At 38.0% G+C, this 22498-nt stretch overlaps 1 protein-coding gene across 2 annotated transcripts in view; it reads left to right on the top strand.

Moving 5' to 3' along the window:
- KIAA1328 (KIAA1328 ortholog) overlaps window positions 1-22498 on the top strand; it is a 415804-nt gene that overhangs the window by 182985 nt on the left and 210321 nt on the right. The gene's annotated exons all lie outside the window — the stretch shown is intronic.

The raw sequence follows: 22498 nt of genomic DNA, 5'->3' as shown, positions 1-22498 counted from the left end.
AAACAGTGTGGCAATTCCTTAAAGAAATGAAAGTCTACCATGTGATCCAGCAATCTCCACTACTAGGTATCCACCTACAGGAAAAGAAGTCATTATACAAGAAAGATACTTGCACATGCACGTTTACAACAGCACAGTTCGCAATTGCAAATATATGGAACCAGCCCAGATGCCCATCAGTCAATGAGTGGATAAAGAAATTGTGGTATGTATATATGATGGAATTCTACTCAGCCATAAAAAGGAACAAATTAATGGCATTTGCAGCAACCTGGATAGAACTGGAGACTGTTGTTCTAAGTGAAGTAACTCAGGAATGAAAAACCAAATATTGTATGTTCTCACTTATAAATGATGGCTAAGCTATGAGGATGCAAAGGCATAAGAATGATACAATGGACTTTTGGGACCTGGGGGAAAGGGTGGGAGGGGAGTAAGGTATAAAATACTACAAATTGGGTTCAGTGTATACTGTTTGAGTAATGAGTGCACCAAAATCTCACAAATCACCACTAAAGCACTTACTCACGTAACCAAATTACCCGTTTTCCCAAAACTTATGGAAATAAAAAATTTTGAAGATGATATGAAATTCAAAAAAGACATGGGCAAAGGACATGAGTAGACGTTGCTCAAAAGAAGACCGAAAAATGGCCAACAGGTGTATGAAAAAGTACTCAGCATTACTAATCATCAGATAAATGCAAATCAAAACCAGAGTGTCATACCATCTTACCATAGTCAGAATAGCTATTATTTAAGAAAACAACAAATAGCAGATATTGGCAAGGATACAGAGAAAAGGGAACTCATACTGTCGGTGGGAATGTGAAGTAGTACAGCCACTAAGAAAAATAGTATGGAGATTCCTCATAAAACTAAAAGTAGAATTACTATTTGATCCAGTAATCCCACCACTGGGTCTCTATTCAAAGGAAAAGAAATAAAAATATCAAAGGAATACATGTGTTCCCATGTTAATGATAGCACTATTCACAAAAGCAAAGATATTAGAATCAACCTAAGCTTTCATCAATAGATGAATGGGTAAAGAAAATGTAGTATATCTACAATGGAATACTATTCAGCCATAAAAAGAATGAAATCATGTCATTTCCAGCAACATGGATGGAACTGGAAGTCATTATCTTAAGTGAAATAAGATAGGCAAAGAAGGAAAAATATCACATCATCTTCTCACTTATGTGTGGGAGCCAAAAAATTTGATCACGTGGAAGTAGAGAGCAGAAGGATAAGAGACTGGGAATGGTGAGTGGAGGGGAGGAGGGAGGATGAAGAGAAGTTGGTTAAAGGGTACAATACACTAAATTAGAAGGAATAAATTCAGTGTTTGAGAGCAGAGTAAGGTGACTATAGTTAACGAAAATGTATTGTAATCAGGTGTCAGATATCCTAAATACCCTGACTTGAACACTAGGCATTATATATACATAATAAAGTATCACATGTATGCCATAAATTTGTACAAATAAAAAAGTTCCTTAAAAAAAACCGAAAATCAAATTTATTTTGCAAATGTTATTTTAGTGGTGAAGATATATAATGTGTAAACATATCGGTTTTTTTTTTTTCCCCCAAAAGTCAAGAGTAACAGGTCAGAATTAAGAAAAGTAGACTTGTTTGAGTCTCACAAATTACTGATCAAGGAGAAAATTTTACACATAAAACAATAAAAGATAGCTAAGTAGTATCAGCTTTCTAAAATGCTCAGATTATTTTACACCCCCAAAAAGGTTACATTTAAAACAAATTATTTGTAGTAAGTTATATTAAACATTCTTCTATTATTTTTAAAGCTTTAAAAATTTAAGGTACTCTATAAGTGTCTTCTCAGTTCTGTAAATTTGTAACCTTCATTTTAAGAGGCATTCAGGTGAAAATGTCTTTATTCTGCAATCAGGCACATCAAAAACATTTATTTAACAGTTATTTAACAAATGGTGGCTGTTGCTTATGCAGTTTTTGTTATGACTCACAACAAAACTCAAAAGAGCAATGCCTGAGTAATAACAAAAGTGTCAAAGTCATTGGTTTAGGTGATGCAGTTACGTATCATTTACTTCATTTATTTGTTAAGATTTTTTGAGACTAGCCTCTGTTGCTAGGAGTTTTTAAAAACAGCACCAGCTGTCTTCCTCCACTAGTCTCCCTTTTTCAATTCTAAATATTACCTTCCATCTGGCATGCCATTGAATCCTAAGGAAAGGACACTTACAAGTCCAGAACAACAGGACATTAAGCTGCTTTGAGTAAACATATCCTTTTTTCTTGGCTTCTTGGCACCTCAAACTGTATATATTCTGGAAAATTGCATTTGAGGTTTAACCAATAAGGCAAAGATAGCTGGCCACACATCATTTTGTTGAGTGGCTACTCTCAGCAGATACCTCCTTGCTGGCATTATATACACAATTGTGTACTGAGAAGGCATGAGGCGTTTTTAATGTTGTCATCACTCATGCTTATTTTAATATCAGTATAGTGCTTGTGAAGGTTCTGATTGTTCAACTGAAAGAACAAGTATTTAAGTGAGCAAATGAATGCAAGAATAAAACAAATGAGAGAACGCTTGCAAGAAAGCATGCTGGTAATATATACTCTAAAATTTCAAAGTGCTTGTGGTTTTCCAAGTCATAACTTCTGGAAAATTCTTAGAAATTCAATGATAATATAAATAGAAGATGAGCCAATCTGATGAGAAGTAAAATTAGACTAGTTTCTAAAAAGTAAGAATAGCAATAAAACCTTCTAACTAAATGAAGCCATCAAAAGGCTTTTGGCTGTAAGAAAGATAATTCAAAATAACGCATGAAGAACTTCCTGCCAAGATGGGATAAGCCCACTATAGCCTACCCCTTCTGCTGATTAAAACTAAAAATTATGGACAAAATATAAAAGCAACTATATAAGTAAACAAAAGCAGTCAGATGGTGGTGAGGAGTCAAAATTTAAAGGAGCAACCTGTATGGAAACGAGTTTCCTAGTTTGGGAAGTTCTTCTTTTCTTTTTTTCTTATGGTTTTGCCTTCAGTTGTGAAGGTAGCAGTGTGGCACTGGAAACTAAAACTGATAGAAACCTTATTTTCTTGCACCACAGGAACCAAGTAAATGAGCTTAGCATTCCAAAGAGTTTGGGGGCAGTTTCCAAGTTTTGTCTCCCTTTACCAGCTTTAACCTAAGACAGACCCAGTTGCCAAGCTGCAGCTGCAGTGCCACAAGAGGAACCAGGAAAAGGGGCACTTTGGGCCACTGAGTATGGGGGAAATGTCAGACAAGAAAGCTCTGGAGAAGGGTGTTCCCTCATTTTGTGTATGGCCAACACAAGTACTATACTATGCATGCACAAAGCAGACCCAAAGCATTATAGCAATGCTTTGAGAACTGAACTGAACTCAAATTAGAACCACTGCTCAGATATGAGAAAGAACTTGGGGTGTAAACCAAACTTACTTGACTTTTCTGCTAAAACAACAACAAAATATGCTCTATAGGATTACAGCAAGTCATAGGACTCACAGTCTGCACAACATAACATTTTAAATGTCCAGGATATAATTCAAAATAGTGCTACCTACAAAAAAAAAAAAAAAAAAAAAAACAGAAAATTATAACCATCTCTCTAGAGAAAAGATAATTAAGAAATGTAAACTCCAGAGTCAACCAGATTTTAGAATAATCAGGCAAAGACTTTAAAGCATCTATTATAACAACTATCCATAGCATAAAGATAAATACACTTGAAATTAATGGATAGCAGTTCTCAGGAGAGAAATAGAAACTATAAAAAAGAACTAAGTGGAAATTTTGGAACTGTCAAATACAATATCCAAAATTTAAAAATTCAGTGGTGATTTAATTGGCAGAATGGAGTAACAAAGGAGAGAGTCAGTAAATTTGAAGATAGGTCAATAGAAACTTAAAACTGGATACAGGCTTAAGAAGGGGAAAAAGAGAGGGAAAAAAGTTACACGAGAGCCTTAAGGACCTTTGGTATAATATCAGAGGTCTAACTTTTAGGTCATTGGAGTCCTAGAAGGAGAGGAAAAAGAGATTACATAAACAGAACTAGGAAAGTATAACCAGTTCTCAAGGGAAAAGGCAACTTCTGCAAAGTGTCCCCTTGAAAAGTTCTTCATAAGACACAAATGAGGATACACCTTCTTTTAAAAATCTTAGGAGCATCTGCAAGCATATAGTCAAGAATGTCAGTTTAAAGAGTAGAAGAAAATTGTCTTGAAAATGAGGTACTGAAACACTTTCTGTGATAGACACTGCTATTTTCTTACCTATTATCCATTTCTTTACTATCTTTCTTTCTTAATGCCACTGTTACTGGAAATAACAATGTCCCTAGTTAAAACCTACATTGTTCAACTTCCTTTGCAGATGGGGTGGCACTGAGGTACAGTTCTGGCTAGTGAGATGTAAGAAGTTGTTCCACAGGGCTTCTAGGAAATCTCATTAAGAGGATAGAGGGCCAGGGAGAGGGAGTGGGTATAGCAGGCACCACTGTCATTCCTCTTTTTGTCTTTCATTCATTCTCACTTTTTCTCCGGCAGCAGTTCTCAACTAGGGGTGATTTTGACCCCCAGGAGAAATTTGGCAATATCTGGAGACATTTTTGGTGGTTAAACTGGGGGTTACTATTGTCACCTAGCAAGTACAGGCCAGGGATACTGCTAAGCATCCTACAGTGTGCAAGACCATCCACAGAACAAAGAATTATCTGGTCCAAATATCAACAGGTCAAGTTGAAAGCCTCTGTTTTGTGGAATGTTGTCCTAATGTTGGAGATTGAGCAACCGTTTCATGAATATAAGGTTGATAGTCTGTGTATGAGCCGAAAGATAAAAGAAACTGAAGTCCCTGATGGCATTGTAGGGCTGCTGAAATAGCCCCAGATTGTGTACTTCTAGAGATTTCATTACAAGGAAAAGAAAATACCCGTACCTAATTTGTTTAAACCAATGAGTTTCTCTTCCCATACATAGTTCCTAATTATCTGAGAGTGTGTATTCAGAAAATGTTAGTCATAAAAATTAGGCAGCTGAAATCGAAATTGTCATGAAAAGGCCTTAGGCATTAGAAAGAATAAGGAAAAGCTTACCTTATTTTTATACAGCTTATGATACAGCTGAGCAAAGAGGCATATCACGGAAAATATATTTGCTGAGTAGAAGAGCATAACATCTTGCAAAATGTCAGAATTCCTGGGCTACAGTAGTAAATTTGCCTCTTGCTTAGAGAATAAAGATATCTTGGCTGAGCGCGGTGGCTCAAGCCTGTAATCCCAGCACTTTGGGAGGCCGAGACGGGCGGATCACGAGGTCGGGAGATCGAGGCCATCCTGGCTAACACGGTGAAACCCCGTCTCTACTAAAAAATACAAAAAAACTAGCCGGGCGAGGTGGCGGGTGCCTATAGTCCCAGCTGTTCGGGAGGCTGAGGCAGGAGAATGGCATAAACCCGGGAGGCGGAGCTTGTAGTGAGCTGAGATCCGGCCACTGCACTCCAGCCTGGGCGACAGAGCGAGACTCCGTCTCAAAAAAAAAAAAGAATAAAGATATCTTAAGGCTGGGCACAGTGGCTCACGCCTGTAATCCCAGCACGTTGGGAGGCCAAAGCAGACGGATCACAAGGTGAGGAGTTCGAAACCCGTGTGGCCAATATGGTGAAACCCCATATCTATTAAAAATACAACAATTATCTGGGCATGGTGGCAGGCACCTGTAGTCCCAGCTACTCGGGAGGCTGAGGCAGGAGAATCGCTTGAACCCAGGAGGTGGAGGTTGCAGTGAGCCGAGATCACAACACTACACTCCAGCCTGGGTGACAGATTGAGACACCATCTAAAAAAAAAAAAAGATATCCTAAAAGGAATTGATACCATTTTGTGGATCTCTTTAATGAGACACTTTTCTGTTGCTATTAAATGTATTCATTCTGGTGCCAGAATTTGGTCACTGTAGTTAGCTTGGATCACATAGGGACTTAACAAAGTGCTTTAGTCTTCATTGCAGATCCACTAAAGGGAAGGTGATGGAGATAAGCATTGTCTGTACTGTGGAAGAGTAAGAGGTGATGTTGTTTGGGCTCTTGGAGATCCTTTCTGATTACTGGGGCTACATCAGAGCTAAACATTATGTCTAACCTTGGAACCTGATTAAAATGATACTGTCATCTAAGATTCTACCACACTGTGACTTAGGGAATTAAAGGTGTTTGTCTGATTTAAGAGGATAGAGGTATATATAGCAATAATTGACAGAAACAAAAAAAATGAAATAATTCAACATAGAAAAATTTTCTAACCATGAAATTTCTTCATGCTCTTAAGGAAGTGGTAAATTGTTTTGGTTATATACATGCGGTACCATATTCACTTAAATTATAGCCACCCTAGAAGTAGCCATTTGTGAGATACAAGAAGCTTAGTGCACTTGTAAATTTACAACTGTGACAGCCTAGCTCTCACTGCAGAAATTTAGGGACTGAAAAACACCCCCAAATCTTCTAATCTAAATTCTGTTCCCTTGCTATTATAGGAAACTGTATGTTAGTAAAAGATACAGATTCTGCCCTAAAGGGTTTCAGTCTAATTAAGGAAACAGTGCATATGTGATCTGTCCACTAATATCTCAAACATAGCATAGCTAAAATTGAACTCCTGATTCTCCTCCCCAACCTGCCACTACATTACCTATCCACCTCAGTAAATGGCATTCCCATTCTTTCTATTTCTCAAGGAAAAAAAGTCTTTGGAGTCATAATTGACTTCTCTCTGTTCTCACACTCCAGATCTCATCCATCACCAAATCCAGTGCACTCTTCATTGTAAATAAATCCCAATTCCTACCATTTCTTACCAACTTCACTGCCCTCATCCTAATCCAGGTCTGCTTTTCACCTGAATTAACTTGTAGGTATTTACCCAAATGAAATGAAAATCTATCCGCACATGAAAGCCAGTATGTGAGTCTTTATACTGGCTTTATTGATACTCACTAAAAACAGGAAATAATTTAAATGATCCTACACAGCAATAAAGGGAAATAACTTGGTACACACAATATACATACATGAATCTCAAATGCTAAGTGAAAGAAGCCAAGCTCAAAAGGTTATATACTGTATGAATCCATTTGTATGACATCCCAGTAAAGGAAAACTACAGAGACATAAATAATTGGGCTGAAGTTGGAGGAGAGGTTGATTACAAAGGAGCATGGGTAATTTTTAGTGTGATGAAATTACCTTAATTTTCGTGATGATTACCCAATTGTAGTTCTCAAAACTTGAAAAATTATACAGTAAGAAAGATGAATGTTACCATGTATAAATTGTACTTGAATTTAGAAGAAGAAAAAAAGACCACATTTTTAGTAATATCAAAAGATTGTCAGTCAGGATTCAGGATGGGAAATAGAAACTACCTTTGTAGGTATTTTGACAGGAAGGAATGTAATACTCGAAAATAAGTATATTAAATATTTGAAAGGACTGAAGAAGTGGGTTCTAGGTTAGACTTCCAGTAGTGACTTCAGAACAATATGAAACTAATATACTAAGAGAGTAATTCTCTGAGACCAACACTGGAGCTGTGTTGGAATCAGAAGCAATCTATTTGCCACTGTCACAACTGTTTCCGAACACCCAGGAAACTAGAGAATAGACTCCCATCCTTGAAATCTAGGCGTTTAGAGGCCAGAGCAACAAGTCATTGGTGTTTCTGCTGCTTCCACAACTGCTTCTTGTAACCCCGAAATCTAAAATATATTCCCTGGGATGTCACTGTTGGGAAGAATTTTTGTGTTTTCACCATTGTCCTTGCCAGTGGTAACAAAAAGGAAACCTCCACAATTATGTGAAATAGGCAGAACCTAATTGACATCCACAGAGCTCTGACTGCAAGGGAGTGTAGAATGTGTGATTTATAGATTCCCAAATTTTATAATTATATGGAGGGAAGTAGACTGAACCAAGCCTCAATAGTCAACACAGTATCTAACTTTGCATTAATTAGTGACTGTTTAGACAAATTATGGTATCTTACACAGTAGATGAATGATTTAACCAGGCTGTGGGTGTTCCTTAAGCTAGAGACTAATTGCACTCTGGAGTGTAGTTTAATAAATTCTGGTTATCTTAACATTGAACTCTTAAGTGTATCCTATACCAAAGCTAATAATCTATATTGCAGTTTTTGTAATACTGATTTTAAATTTGCACTAAAAGCATAGCTATTTCTTTCTTTTAATTTCCCTGAAACTTCTATTTTATTGTTTCAGAATTGAAAAGTTTATGTCCCTTTTTGGGACAGCATGGGGGTTTATGCTCAGTGGAGTATCAAAGGCTCATGACATTATGAGAAATGGAGTGAAAATAATAGAGAGGCAGTCCTCCATATTGTTTATTTCTGCTAACATTAATAACTCCGTGGATGGCAATCACATATATTTAGAAATTTCATTAACATCTTAAGGCCATTTTGGTGCTAGTTAATAAATTATACTTTCATCATATTAAAATAGCACCTGGATGGTCAGTCCTGTGAACTTTCAGAGACAGGATAGGGTAGCAAGGCACTAGTATTTGGAATTAGGAACAAGAGCTCAACTAGGGAGTTAAATCACCTAGATATAATATGTAGTGCCACAATTTACCACCTATATGACCTTTGGAAAATTAAATAATCTATAGGCTTCAGGCTCCTCATGTATAAAATGGTAATCAACATAGAACATAGAGCTTTTTGTTTTCAGCTTTTATTTTTATGGGGTACATGTGCAAGTTTGTTATCTGGATATATTAAATGATGCTGAGGTTCGGGGTACAAATGATCCTGTCACCCAGATACTGAGAATGGTACTTAACAGTTTTTCATACCTTGCCCATCTCCCTCACTCCCCACAGTAGTCCCTAGTGTCTATTGTTGCCATATCCATGAGTACCTTGTATTTAGCTCCCACTTATGAGTGATAACATGTAGTTTTCTGTTCCTGCATTAATTCACTTAGGAAAATGGCCTTCAACTGCATTCATGTTTCTACAAAGGATATGATTCCATTCTTTTTATGGCTGTGAGGTATCCCATGGTGTATGTGTACCACATTTTCTTTATCTAATTCACTATTGATAGGCATCTAGGTTGATTCCATGTCTTTGCTATTATGAATAGCTCTGTGGTGAACATGCAGGTACATGTGCCTTTTTGGTAGAGTGACTTATTTTCTTTTGGATACATACCTAGTAATGGGATTGGTTGGTCGAATGGCAATTCTGTTTTAAGTTTCTTGAGAAATCTCCAGACTGCTTTCTATAGTGGCTGAGCTAATTTACATTCACACCAACAGTGTATAAACAGTCCTTTCCTCTGCATCCTTGCCCACATCTGTTGTTTTGTTAACATTTTTACTAATAGTCATTCTGACTGGTGTGAGATGATATTGTGGTTTTGATTTTCATTTCTCTGATGATTAGTGATGATGTGAATTTTTTATGTTTGTTGGTCACTTGTATGTCTTCTTTTGAGAAGTATGTCTTCTTTTTACCCAAAAGTCCTTCAGGAGCAAGTTGTTTAATTTCTATGTAATTGAGTGGTTTTGAGAGGTCTTCTGATGTTACAATAATTTCTATTTTCATTCCACAGTGGTCTGAAAGTATGGTTGATATGATTTCAATTTTTTTAATTTATTGAGACTTGCTTTCTTATAAAGAATGTAGTCAATCTTTTAGTATGTTCTGTGTGCAGATGAGAAGAATGTATATTCTGTGGTGGATGGGTCATGTACTCTATATATTTCTCTTACATCCAGTTGTTCAGCTGTGAAGTTTTAAGTCCAGAATTTTTTTGTTAGTTTTCTGCCTCAGTGATCTGTCTTATGCTGTCAGTATGATGTTGAAGTCCTCCAATACTATTGTGTGACTGTTTAAGTTTATTCATAGGTTTAGAAGTACTTGTTTTTGTGAATGTGGGTGCTCCAATGTTGTGTATGTCTGTACTTAGGATAGGTAAGACTTATCTAATTGAACCCTTTATCGTTATGTAATGTCTTTCTGTGTCCTTTTTTAGGATTGTTAGTTTAAAGTCTGTTGTATCTGGTATTAGAATAGTGATCCCTTCTCTTTTTCTGTTTTCTATGTATGCAGTACATCTTTCTCCAATCCTTTTCTTTGATCCTATTGGTATCGTTATGTGTGAGATGGATCTCTTGCAGACAGTAGATGTATAGGTCTTGTATTTTTCTCTAGCTTTCCCACTCTGTGCCTTTTAAGTGGGTCATTTAGACCATTTATATTCAAGGTTAATATTGATATATGAGGTTCTGATCCTATCTTGAAGTTGTTCAGCTGGTTGCCTTGTACTTTCTATTGTGTTTTTGCTTTCTAGTCTCATGGGTTATGTACTTAGGTGTGTTTTTGTGGTCGCAGGTATCATTTTTTGTTTCCATCCTTAGAACTACCTTAAGGATTTCTTGGAAGGCTGGTCTAGTGGTAATGAATTTCCTTAGTGCTTACTTGTCTGGAAAAGATTTTATTTCTCCTTCACCTCAACAACTTAAGTTTGGTGGGATGTCAAATTCTTGCTTGGAATTTTTTTATTTCCTTAAGAATGCTGAAAATAGGCTCCCGATCTCTCCTGACCTGTAAGGTTTCTGCAGAGAAGCCCACTGTTAGCCTGATGAGGTTCCCTTTTTTTGTGATTCATGCTTTTTCTCTAGCTGCCTTTAAGATTTTTTTCATTAGCATTGACCTTGAACCTTTTGACTATTATATGCCTTGGTGATTATTTAGTATAGTATCTTCCAGGTGATCTCTAGATTTCTTCTGTCTGCCTGTCTACCTTTCTGGCATAATTAAAGAAGTTTTTTTGAACTGTTTCCTCAAGTATATTTTCCAGGTTCTTTCCTTTTTCTCCTGTCTTAGGAATGCTGATACTTGGAAGGCTTGGTTTCTTTACATAATCCCAGGGTTCTCACAGACTTTTGCCAGACTAGGTTAGTTTGAAAGATCAGTCCTCAATATCTGAAACAGTTTCTTCAGCTTGGTCCAGTCTATTGATAAAGCTTTCATTTGTATTTTGAAATTTCTTAAGTGAGGTTTTCAATTCTAGAGGCACTGACTGATTTTTTTAAATATGATTTTTATGTCTTTCTTCATTTCCTACATTGCTCTAGAAGTTTCTTTGTTTTCATTTTTAACTTTGTCTTGAATCTCATTGAGCTACCTTGCAAGCCTTTGCTTTGGATTCTTTATCTGCCATTTCTAAGTTTGTGTTTTGGTTACAGACCATTGCTGTAGAGTTAGTTCAGTACTTTTGTGGTATCACTACATTCAAACTTTTTGTTGTGCCAGAATCCACACTCTGATTCCTTCTCATCTGATGATGCTGGCCCTTCTAATTTTTTGTAATTATTTTTGTGCAGGCAGGATATTTTCTTTTTCCCTATGGTGTTATTGTTGTTTTATTTTTTTTTCTTTACCTTTTCCTGCCCCCGCTCCCTGGGAGTGTGACTGTAGAAAATGCTGGGTAGGGTCTTTTGGCTTTTGGCTTTGCTTCAGTGGCCCTATGCACTTCCATTTGGCTGTGCAGTTCATCCTATAAGCCAATACATGGCACTTATAGATCAGAGCTTACTGCAGCCAACATGATTGAGTATATACTTGATCCTTGTTTACTGGCAGAAGTTCTCTGTTGCCTTAGGCAATGAGCTGGTTCATGGAATGCACAGTGGTGTGAGCTCCCTGATTAACCCGCGGGGCTGGGAGGCAAGAACCAGGAACAGCAGATCTGGACCAGGCAGGTACACCTACAGATCGCAGATCGCCTTGTAGCAGGCACAAGCACCAGTGCCAACGGTGGTGGCCACCATGCGCCCAGAGGTGTGCCTAGGCATTGAACTGTGAAACCTCCTTGGCTCCAAGTTCTCTGCATGGGGATGGGCAGCAACCTACACTTTTAATCCAAGTGGGTGTTCCAGATGTCTTGACCATCCGCCTGGGCATGGAACAGAGAAGGCCCTGTGCACCAGGATCTCTTCGTAGGAGGTGTGGAGTGTCTCAGACTGCTGGACGAGGCAAGCAGTTTCTTTGAATGCCTGGAGATCTGCCTGGGCATGGGGTGTAGAGGGTTTCACTATACCATGATCTATGGCTTAAGCTGCTGAAAGAGATGAGTGGGTACAACAAATGCCTGATGATTTGCCTGGGCATGAAGCAGAGAGGGTCTTCCTGTACCAGGATGTTCACATAGGAAGGGTGGGGGATGCGGGCCAGTCTGCTGGTCCAGGTGAGTGATGCTCCAAATGCCTGGAGATCTGCCTCAGCGTGGAGCAGAGGGCCTTTTGCGCAAAGATCTCTGCACAGGTGGAGTGGGGTGGGATGACTAAGGCTGCTGGATGCAGCAAGCAGGTGAAACATAGGTATTTCTTTTTTTATTTTTATTTTTTCTTTCTTTTTTTTTTTTTTTTTGGAGACAGAGTCTCACTCTGTCACCCAGGCTGAAGTGCAGTGGTGTGATCTCGTCTCACTGCAATGTTTGCCTCCCGGGTTAAGCAAGCCTCCTGCCTCAGCCTCCCAAGTAGCTGAGATTACAGGCACACGCCACCACACCTGGCTAATTTTTGTATTTTTAGTAGAGACAGGGTTTCACTATATTGGCCAGGCTGGTCTTGAACTCTTGACCTCAGGTTATCCGCCCATCTTGGCCTTCCAAAGTGCTGCTATTGCATGCGTGAGCCACCACACCCAGCCGAACCATAAGTATTTCTTAAAAATAGTTAAATAACTTCTCTCATGCAAAATTAACTTGAAAGATTACAGCACATGTTAGATTTCCTAATATTCAGAATACTGTATATAAATTTAGACAAACAGGAATTTTTCAGAATGGTAAATAGTATGTAAGAGAACTGTAACAGCTTTCTGTGTAAAGGAAATAAGCTACAGATAAATGATCAATTTTATGTAGAGTCAGTGGCAAATATATAATCCTATCTCTTAGCTGTGAAATGCAAACATTGCTTTCCAGAAGGTGTATGGGTCATCTTTTAGAGGAATGGCCTGATGGCATCCTTTCAGATATCATCTGCTCGAAATAGTTTGTGTATGTCCATGTTCCTGTTTGCACATACAGACATAGGAACGACTTTGAGTTGGCTCATTCAAAACTAAAGCTTTAGGGAAAAATACTTTAGTCTGTGAACACAAGTCTTGTGTTAATTTCTGCCCCTCTTACCCCCACAAAATAAAAATTCAACTTTTAAAGTATTTTTAAGTAAAAAATAAGCTGCCTCACTTTAAAGTGTACCTTCAATGAGATTAGAGTGAATTGCCTAAGAAACGAAATGACCAGACTTTCCCTAACAGATTTTAATTATTTGTATAGGATTCCCCAAATGAAGACTCACAATAGCCATTTTAACTATACTAGAGCTGCTCTTTCATCTTCATTGCAAGCTTCAGACCCTAAACAAAGCATGAAGCTGGGCAGTGCACTGTTTAATTTTCAAATTGGATTTTTCATTATGTTTTATGGTAACTTTTTATTTTTATCAAGTTGCATCTCAGCCTTCTGTTTAGACTCAAGAAGATTTATAGCATATGATCTGTGTGCTTATTTGGACAAACAAATGCTATAAATCAGTTTATTCTTTTCAATAAAATGTTATTAATAGAACACATTATTCTGTTCAATATTATGTTATCTTTAAAATTAAGCAGAACATTAGTGGCAATGAAACTAGTTTCAATCAATATGTTCTTATAATGAAACCTATTGTATGAGAAACTTTTCTTTTTAAAGAGGAAAATGCCCTTAGCATAACAATCAAGTTCTGATTCTCAATATGGCATTTCACAGCTTCTATGAATTATGTATTAGGATTTTTTGCATTTGTTTTGGTATTTAAAATAGTTTCTTGAAAGTTACCATGAACCAGTTAGAACATGAATGTTCCTTAAATGATGTTTTTTTAATTGAGGAATTGGAGTCTCCTCTCTTGGCTTTGGAGCCCCCCTCCCTCTGTCTCTGTACAGGGGAGCTTCTTCCTACTTTTTTCTCTTTTCTTTCTTGTCTATTAAACTTTCTGCTCCTTAAAACCAAAAAAAAATTACTCAGCACTTTGGGAGTCCAAGGCAGATGGATCACGAGGTCAGGAGATCGAGACCATCCTGGCTAACACGGTGGAACCCCATCTCGACTAAAACAAATACAAAAAAAATTAGCCACACATGGTGGCGGGCACCCGTAGTCCCAGCTACTCAGGAGGCTGAAGCAGGAGAATGGCGTGAACCCATGAGGCGGAGCTTGCAGTGAGTCAAGATAGTGCCACTGCACTCCAGCCTGGGCAACAGAGTGAGACTCCGTCTCATAAATAAATAAAACAAAATACAATACAATACAGTACAATATAATACAATACAATAAATACAATATAATACAACACAATATAACACAATACACAAACAAGTTGAGGAATTTACTTTGCACTTGACCTGGCAGGAACCCTAGCATGTGCCTTGTTGAAATTAAAGTGGGAGAAGATTTTAAGAAAGGCAGACCTGCTGTTAACACTCAGCAGTATAAGAATTGTCCATTTCTCTTTTAATCTGATGAGTGTCTGGATAAATTTCTTGATGGATGAAAAATGAGTAGTATTCAGATAAGGAAGGTATAGATTTTAATATTTTAAAACTCATATAATAAGAAAACTCACCAGGATTAGAGCCATGGTTTAGACCCTAGTCACCCACTATACTCCCAGTTTAAATGTTAGAATTATTACTTTAGAAGGAAAAGTGTCTGAAGTCTCAGTATAGAATTATACTTTTAGGAGACCTACATGTTCCTTTTGGAAAACTGAACAGGCTGGTGCATTGTTCTGTTATCAGTATGATAGCAAAGTTCCCTTACAGAAGGCTGATACTTAATAATACGACCTGGAAACTAAAGACCTTTGGGTGTTAAATTGCATACATTTTCTAATAAAAAACTCCAAAAAGTACTTTATAATTACTTTTGCTTGATACATTGTATTTTATATGGCTGTTTAAGGAATTTAGAGACCTATCACAGTCTCAAATTTACTCCCATAGCTTCTGCAGTTTCTTATATTTAATCTGAAAATAAGAAATAGAGATATTCTCATACTGCAGTTTTGCTGTCATTAAATTGTTAAGAAATTGTTGCATGAACAGATGAGAATCATATTAAGATGAAAAAATATTTATGACAGTTTAAGCCATCACACGTTTTGTTGGCTTTAGTATAGAGTTTCCTTAGTCTATCAGGAAAATAATTTGAGTATGTTGCTATACAAGTCTCTTACAGGAAATAAGTAAACTCTACAGTCACTGAATACCACTGCTAATGTCTTATAAACAATCACTCTCCTTGTCTGTATTTTTTCTCCTCTTATTTTTTAGAGACAGAGTCTCACTCTGTGGACCAGGCTACAGTGCAGTGGCACAATCATGGCTCACTGTAGCTTCAACTTTCTGGGCTCAAGTGATCCTCCTGCCTTGGCCTCCCAAAGTGCTGGGATTACAGGCATGAGCCACCACACCTGTGCTTCTTCTGTATTTTATTTTTATTTTTATTTATTTTTTTGGGACAGGGTCTTGCTCTGTTGCCCAGGCTAGTGTGCTAGTGCATGAGCAGGACTCACTACAGCCTTGACTTCCTGGAGTCAAGCGATCCTCCCACCTCAGCCCCCAAAGTAGCTGGGACTTCTGCAGTCATGTGCCACTATGCCCAGCTAATTTTTTTAATTTTAGAAGAGACAAGGTCTCACTGTGTTGCCCAGGCTCCTCTTCTGTATTGCAGATATAGAAGATCGTCATATTTTTTCATACGGTTGAGAGACTGGTTAGAATCTGTATTGGAGTTTTTCTGTGATTTTACCGCATAAGATTGCAGTAAACTTGATTGTAGCTTTTTCCGTTCTTAGTTCTACCTCAAAGCTATTAAACATTACATTTCTGAAAGAAGATTCATTTTTGTTTTATTCACATCTGGGAAGACCTGTCAACCATTGGGTTTAATTTCTATACAGGTGACAAGGATCGTATATGGACACTTCGGCAGCAGAGTGGCAAGAAGCAACTGATTACTTCATTATCTCTGCAGTGTCCCCCCACAACAGTTGAACGTCATCTGTATTTATTTATTTTTCCAACTTATATTTTAGGTTCCAAGGGTACATGTACAGTTTTCTTACATGGGTAAATTGCATGTAATGGGGGTTTGGTGTACAGATTATTTCATCACCCAGGTAATAAGCATAGTACCCAGTAGGTAGTTTTCAATCTTCACTCTCCTCCAGTCCTTCACCCTGAAGTAAGTCCTTGTTTCTATTATTCCCTTCTTTTTTGTGTGTGAGACAAAGTCTTGGTCTGATGCCCAGGCTGGAGTGCAGATGCATGAACACGGCTCACTGTAGCCTCAACCTCCTGGGTTTGAGCAATCCTCCTGCCTCAGCCTCCGCAGTAGCTGGGACAGACACATTCCACCATGCCCTGCCGATTTTTAAAAATTTTTGTGGAGATGGGGTCCTGCTATGTTGATCAGGCTGGTCCTAAACGAATGAACTCTTGGGTCAAGCAGTCTTCCTACCTCAGCCTCCCAAAATGCTGGAATTACAGGCATGAGCCACCATGCCTGGCCTGTTATTCATTTCTTTGTGTCTATGTGTTCTCAATGTTAACTCCCACTTGCACATGAGAACGTAGTATTTGGTTTTCTGTTCCTGCATTATGTTCATTTAGAATAATGACCTCTAGCTCCATCCATGTGTTTTATCATTCTCATAGAGATCTTTTACCTTCCTGAATATTTTATTTTTTGTGTATGGCTTTTGTGATTGGATTGCATTCTTGATTTGGCCTTCAGCTTGGATATTGTTGGTGAACAGAAATGCTACTGATTTTTCTATATTGAATTTGTATCCTGAAACTTTGTTGAAGTTGTTTTTCTAGGAGGTAGGGCAGAGACTAGGATTTTCTAGATGTAAAAACGTATAGTCTGCAAAGAGAGATAGTTTGACTTCCTCTCTTCCTTTTTAGATGCCTTGTATTTTTTTTCTTTTTTTTTCTTGCCTGAGTGCTCTGGCTACTGCATGCAGTACTGTGTCGAATAGGAGTGGTGAAAGTGGACATCGTTGTCTTGTTCTGGTTTGCAAGGGTAATGTTTCCAACTTTTTCCTATTTAGTATGATGCTGGCTGTGGGTTTGTCATAGATGGCTCTTTTTATTTCAAAGTATGTTCCTTCAATGCCTAGTTGTTGAGGGTTTTAAAGATGAAGGGATAAATTTTACTGAACATATTTTCTGTGTATAATGAGATGATCACGTGGTTTTTGGTTTTAGTTCTGTTTATGTGATGAATCTCATGTATTGATTTGCATATGTTGAACCAACCTTGTATGCCAGTAATAAAGCCAACTTGATTGTGGTGGATTAGCTTTTTGAGATGCTGCTGGATTTGGTTTGCTAGTGTTTTGTTGAGGATTTTTGCAACTATGTTCATCAAGGATAGTTTCCTGAAGTGTTTTGTTGTTGTGTCTCTGCCAGATTTTGACATCAAAATTATATTAGCCTTATAGAATGAGTTAGGGTCAAAGTCCCTCCTACTTGATTTTTTGGAATAGTTTCAGTAGGATTGGTACTAGCTCTTCTTTGTATGTCTGATGGAATTCACCTGTGGATCCATCTTGCCCAGGGCTTTTTCTGGTTGGTAGGCTTTTTATTAATGACTTAATTTTGAAACTCAGTATTGTTTTTTTCAGGGTTTCAGTTTCTTCCTGGTTCAATCTTGAGACGTTGTATATTTTCAGGAATTTATCCATTTCTTCTAGGTTTTCTTTTTTTTTTTTGAGACGGAGTCTCACTCTGTCGCCCAGGCTGGAGTACAGTGGCCGGATCTCAGCTCACTGTAAGCTCTGCCTTCCGGGTTTATGCCATTCTCCTGCCTCAGCCTCCCGAGTAGCTGTGACTACAGGTGCCCGCCACCTCGCCCGGCTAGTTTTTTGTATTTTTTAGTAGAGACGGGGTTTCACCATGTTAGCCAGGATGTTCTCGATCTCCTGACCTCGTGATCTGCCCATCTCGGCCGCCCAAAGTGCTGGGATTACAGGCTTGAGCCACCGCGCCTGGCCTAGGTTTTCTAATTTGTGTGCCTAGAGGTGTTTGTAATAGTCTCTGAGAGTTTTGTTTGGGGTTGGTGGCAATATCTGCCTCGTCATTTCTGATTGTACTTATTGTTATTGAGACAAGGTGTCACTGTGTCACCCAGGCTGGAGTGCAGTGGCATGATCTCAGTTCACTGCAACTTCCTCCTCCTGAGCTTGAGTTATCCTCCCACCTCAGCCTCCTGAGTATCTGGGACCACAGGCAAGCACCACCATGATTGGCTAATTTTTTGTAGAGACAGGGTTTCACCATGTTGCCAGGTTGGTCTCAAGTTTTTTGAGAATTGTTTTAGGTCTGAGTGTGTGGTCAGTTTTAAAGTATGTGCCATGTGCAGACATCTATATTTATAAGGAATATTATTCTGTAGTTCTGTTTTCTTTTGGAAATTTTGTCTGGTTTGGGATGAGAGTAATTCTGGCTTTGGTAAATCTGTTGGAAACAGTTTTCTTCTTTTTCTATATTCTCAGTTGATCCATGACCTTTTCTTTTAAAAATGATTGATATTCACCACTGAAGCCATCAGGAGTGGGCTTTTTTTGAGAATATTTTAAATTACTACTTTAATTTCTGTAATTTATGTGGGATATTAAGATTTTATATTTTGTTTTCAGTCAATTTGGTAGTTTCTGTCATTCAAGGAATTTGTCCATTTCATTTTAGATGTTATGTGTAGTAAAACTCAGCATTCATAAATTTCCTTTATTGTCTTAATGTCTGTGCACTTGTATCTATTTGCCACTTTTTCATTTTTGATTTTTATTATTCACATCTTTTTTCTGGATCAACTTCATTGATTTTTTTAAATCGTACTTTAAGTTCTAGGGTACATGTGCACAACGTGCAGGTTTGTTACACATGTATACATGTGCCATGTTGGTGTGCTGCACTCATTAACTCGTCATTTACATTACGTATATCTCCTAATGCTATCCCTTCCCCCATCCCCTCCCCACAATAGGCCCCGGTGTGTGATGTTTCCCTTCCTGTATCCAAGTGATCTCATTGTTCAGTTCCCACCTATGGGTGAGAACATGCGGTGTTTGGTTTTCTGTTCTTGTGATAGTTTGCTGAGAATGATGGTTTACAGCTGCATCCGTGTCCCAACAAAGGACACAAACTCATCCTTTTTTTATGGCTACATAGTATTCCATGGTGCATATGTGCCACATTTTCTTAATCCCGTCTGTCACTGATGGACATTTGTGTTGATTCCAAGTCTTTGCTATTGTGAATTCTGCTGCAGTAAACATACGTGTGCATGTGTCTTTATAGCAGCATGATTTATAATCCTTTGGGTATATACCCAGTAATGGGATGGCTGGGTCAAATGGTATTTCTAATTCTAGATCCTTGAGGAATCACCACACTGTTTTCCACAATGGTTGAACTAGTTTACATTCCCACCAACAGTGTAAAAGTGTTGATATTTCTCCACATCCTCTCCAGCACCTGTTGTTTCCTGATTTTTTAATGATTGCCATTCTAACTGGTGTGAGATGGTATCTCATTATGGTTTTATGGTTTTGATTTGCATTTCTCTGATGGCAAGTGATGATGAGCATTTTTTCATGTGTCTGTTGGCTGTATGAATGTCTTCTTTTGAGAAGTGTCTGTTCATATCCTTTGCTCACTTTTTGATTGGGTTGTTTGTTTTTTTCTTGTAAATTTGTTTGAGTTTTTTGTAGATTCTGCATATTAGCCCTTTGTCAGATGAGTAGATTGCAAAAATTTTCTCCCATTCTGTGGGTTGCCTGTTCACTCTGATGGTAGTTTCGTTTGCTGTACAGGAGTTCTTTAGTTTAATTAGATCCCATTTGTCAATTTTGGCTTTTGTTGCCGTTGCTTTTGGTGTTTTAGACATGAAATCGTTGCCCATGCCTAAGTCCTGAATGGTATTACCTAGGTTTTCTTCTAGGGTTTTTATGGTTTTGGGTCTAACATTTAAGTCTCTAATCCATCTTGAATTAATTTTCGTATAAGGAGTAAGGAAAAGATCCAGTTTCAGCTTTCTACTTATGGCTAGCCAGTTTTCCCAGCACCGTTTATTAAATAGGGAATCCTTTCCCCATTTCTTGTTTTTGTCAGGTTTGTCAAAGATCAGATGTCTGTAGATGTGTGGTATTATTTCTGAGGGCTCTGTACTGTTCTATTGGTCTATATCTCTGTTTTGGTACCAGTACCTTGCTGTTTTGGTTACAGTAGCCTTGTAGTATAGTTTGAAGTCAGGTAGCGTGATGCCTCCAGTTTTGTTCTTTTGGCTTAGGATTGTCTTGGCAATGGGGTGTCTTTTTTGGTTCCATATGAACTTTAAAGCAGTTTTGTCCAATTGTGTGAAGAAAGTCATTGGTAGCTTAATGGTGATGGCATTGAATCTATAAATGACCTTGGGCAGTATGGCCATTTTCACGATATTGATTCCTCCTATCCATGAGCATGGTATGTTCTCCCATTTGTGTGTGTCCTCTTTTATTTCACTGAGCAGTGGTTTGTAGCTCTCCTTGAAGAGGTCCTTCACATCCCTTGCAAGTTGGATTCCTAGGTATTTTATTCTCTTTGAAGCTATTGTGAATGGGAGTTCATTCATGATTTGGCTGTTTGTCTGTTACTGGTGTATAAGAATGCTTGTGATTTTTGCACATTGATTTTGTATCCTGAGACTTTGCCGAAGTTGCTTATCAGCTTAAGGAGATTTTGGGCTGAGACGATGGGGTTTTCTAAATATACAATCATGTCGTCTGCAAACAGGGACAATTTGACTCCTTCTTTTCCTAACTGAATACCCTTTATTTCTTTCTCTTGCCTGATTGTCCTAGCCAGAACTTCCAACATTATGTTGAATAGGAGTAGTGAGAGAGGGCATCCCTGTCTTGTGCCAGTTTTCAAAGGGAATGCTTCCAGTTTTTGCCTATTCAGTATGATATTGGCTGTGGGTTTGTCATAAATAGCTCTTATTATTTTGAGATACGTTCCATCAATACCAAATTTATTGAGAGTTTTTAGCATGAAGGGCTGTTGAATTTTGTCAAAGGCCTTTTCTGCATCTATTGAGATAATCATGTGGTTTTTGTCTTTGCTTCTGTTTCTATGCTGGATTATGTTTATTGATTTGCGAATGTTGAACCAGCCTTGCATCCCAGGGATGAAGCCCACTTGATCATGGTGGATAAGGTTTTTGATGTACTGCTGGATTCGGTTTGCTGGTATTTTACTGAGGATTTTTGCATTGATGTTCATCAGGGACATTGGTAAAATTCTCTTTTATTGTTGTGTCTCTGCTAGGATTTGGTATCAGGATGATATTGGCCTCATAAAATGAGTTAGGGAGGATTCCCTCTTTTTCTATTGATTGGAATAGTTTCAGAAGGAATTGTACTAGCTCCTCCTTGTACCTCTGGTAGAATTCAGCTGTGAATCCGTCTGGTCCTGGACTTTTTTTGGTTGGTAGGATGTTAATTATTGCCTCAATTTCAGAGCCTGCTATTGGTCTATTCAGGGATTCAACTTCTTCCTGGTTTAGTCTTGGGAGAGTGTAAGTGTCCAGGAAATTATCCATTTCTTCTACGTTTTCTAGTTTATTTGCGTAGAGGTGTTTATAGTATTCTCTGATGGTAGTTTGTATTTCTGTGGGGTTGGTGGTGATATCCCCTTTATCCTTTTTTATTGTGTCTATTTGATTCTTCTCTCTTTTCTTTATTAGTCTTGCTAGTGGTCTATCAATCTTGTTGATCTTTTCAAAAAACTATCTCCTGGATTCATTGATTTTTTTTTTTTTGGAGGGTTTTTTGTATCTCTATCTCCTTCAGTTCTGCTCTGATCTTAGTTATTTCTTGCCTTCTGCTAGCTTTTGAATGTGTTTGCTCTTGCTTCTCTAGTTCTTTTAATTGTGGTGTTAGGATGTCAATTTTAGATCTTTCCTGCTTTCTCTTGTGGGCATTTAGTGCTGTAAATTTCCCTCTTCACACTGCTTTAAATGTGTCCCAGATATTCTGGTATGTCATATCTTTGTTCTCATTGGTTTCAAAGAACATCTTTATTTCTGCCTTCATTTTGTTATGTACCCAGAAGTCATTCAGGAGCAGGTTGTTCCGTTTCCTTGTAGTTGAGCGGTTTTGATTGAGTTTCTTAGTCCTGAGTTCCAGTTTGATTTCACTGTGGTCTGAGAGACAGTTTGTTATCATTTCTGTTCTTTTACATTTGCTGAGGAGTGCTTTACTTCCAACTATGTGGTCAGTTTTGGAATAAGTGTGATGTGGTGCTGAGAAGAATGTATATTCTGTTGATTTGATACT

Source organism: Piliocolobus tephrosceles, chromosome 18 (assembly GCF_002776525.5).
Source record: "Piliocolobus tephrosceles isolate RC106 chromosome 18, ASM277652v3, whole genome shotgun sequence".
NCBI classification, from domain to species: domain Eukaryota; kingdom Metazoa; phylum Chordata; class Mammalia; order Primates; family Cercopithecidae; genus Piliocolobus; species Piliocolobus tephrosceles.
The sequence above is the reverse complement of the archived record's forward strand: the minus strand, read 5'-3'. Positions and strand labels throughout refer to the sequence as shown.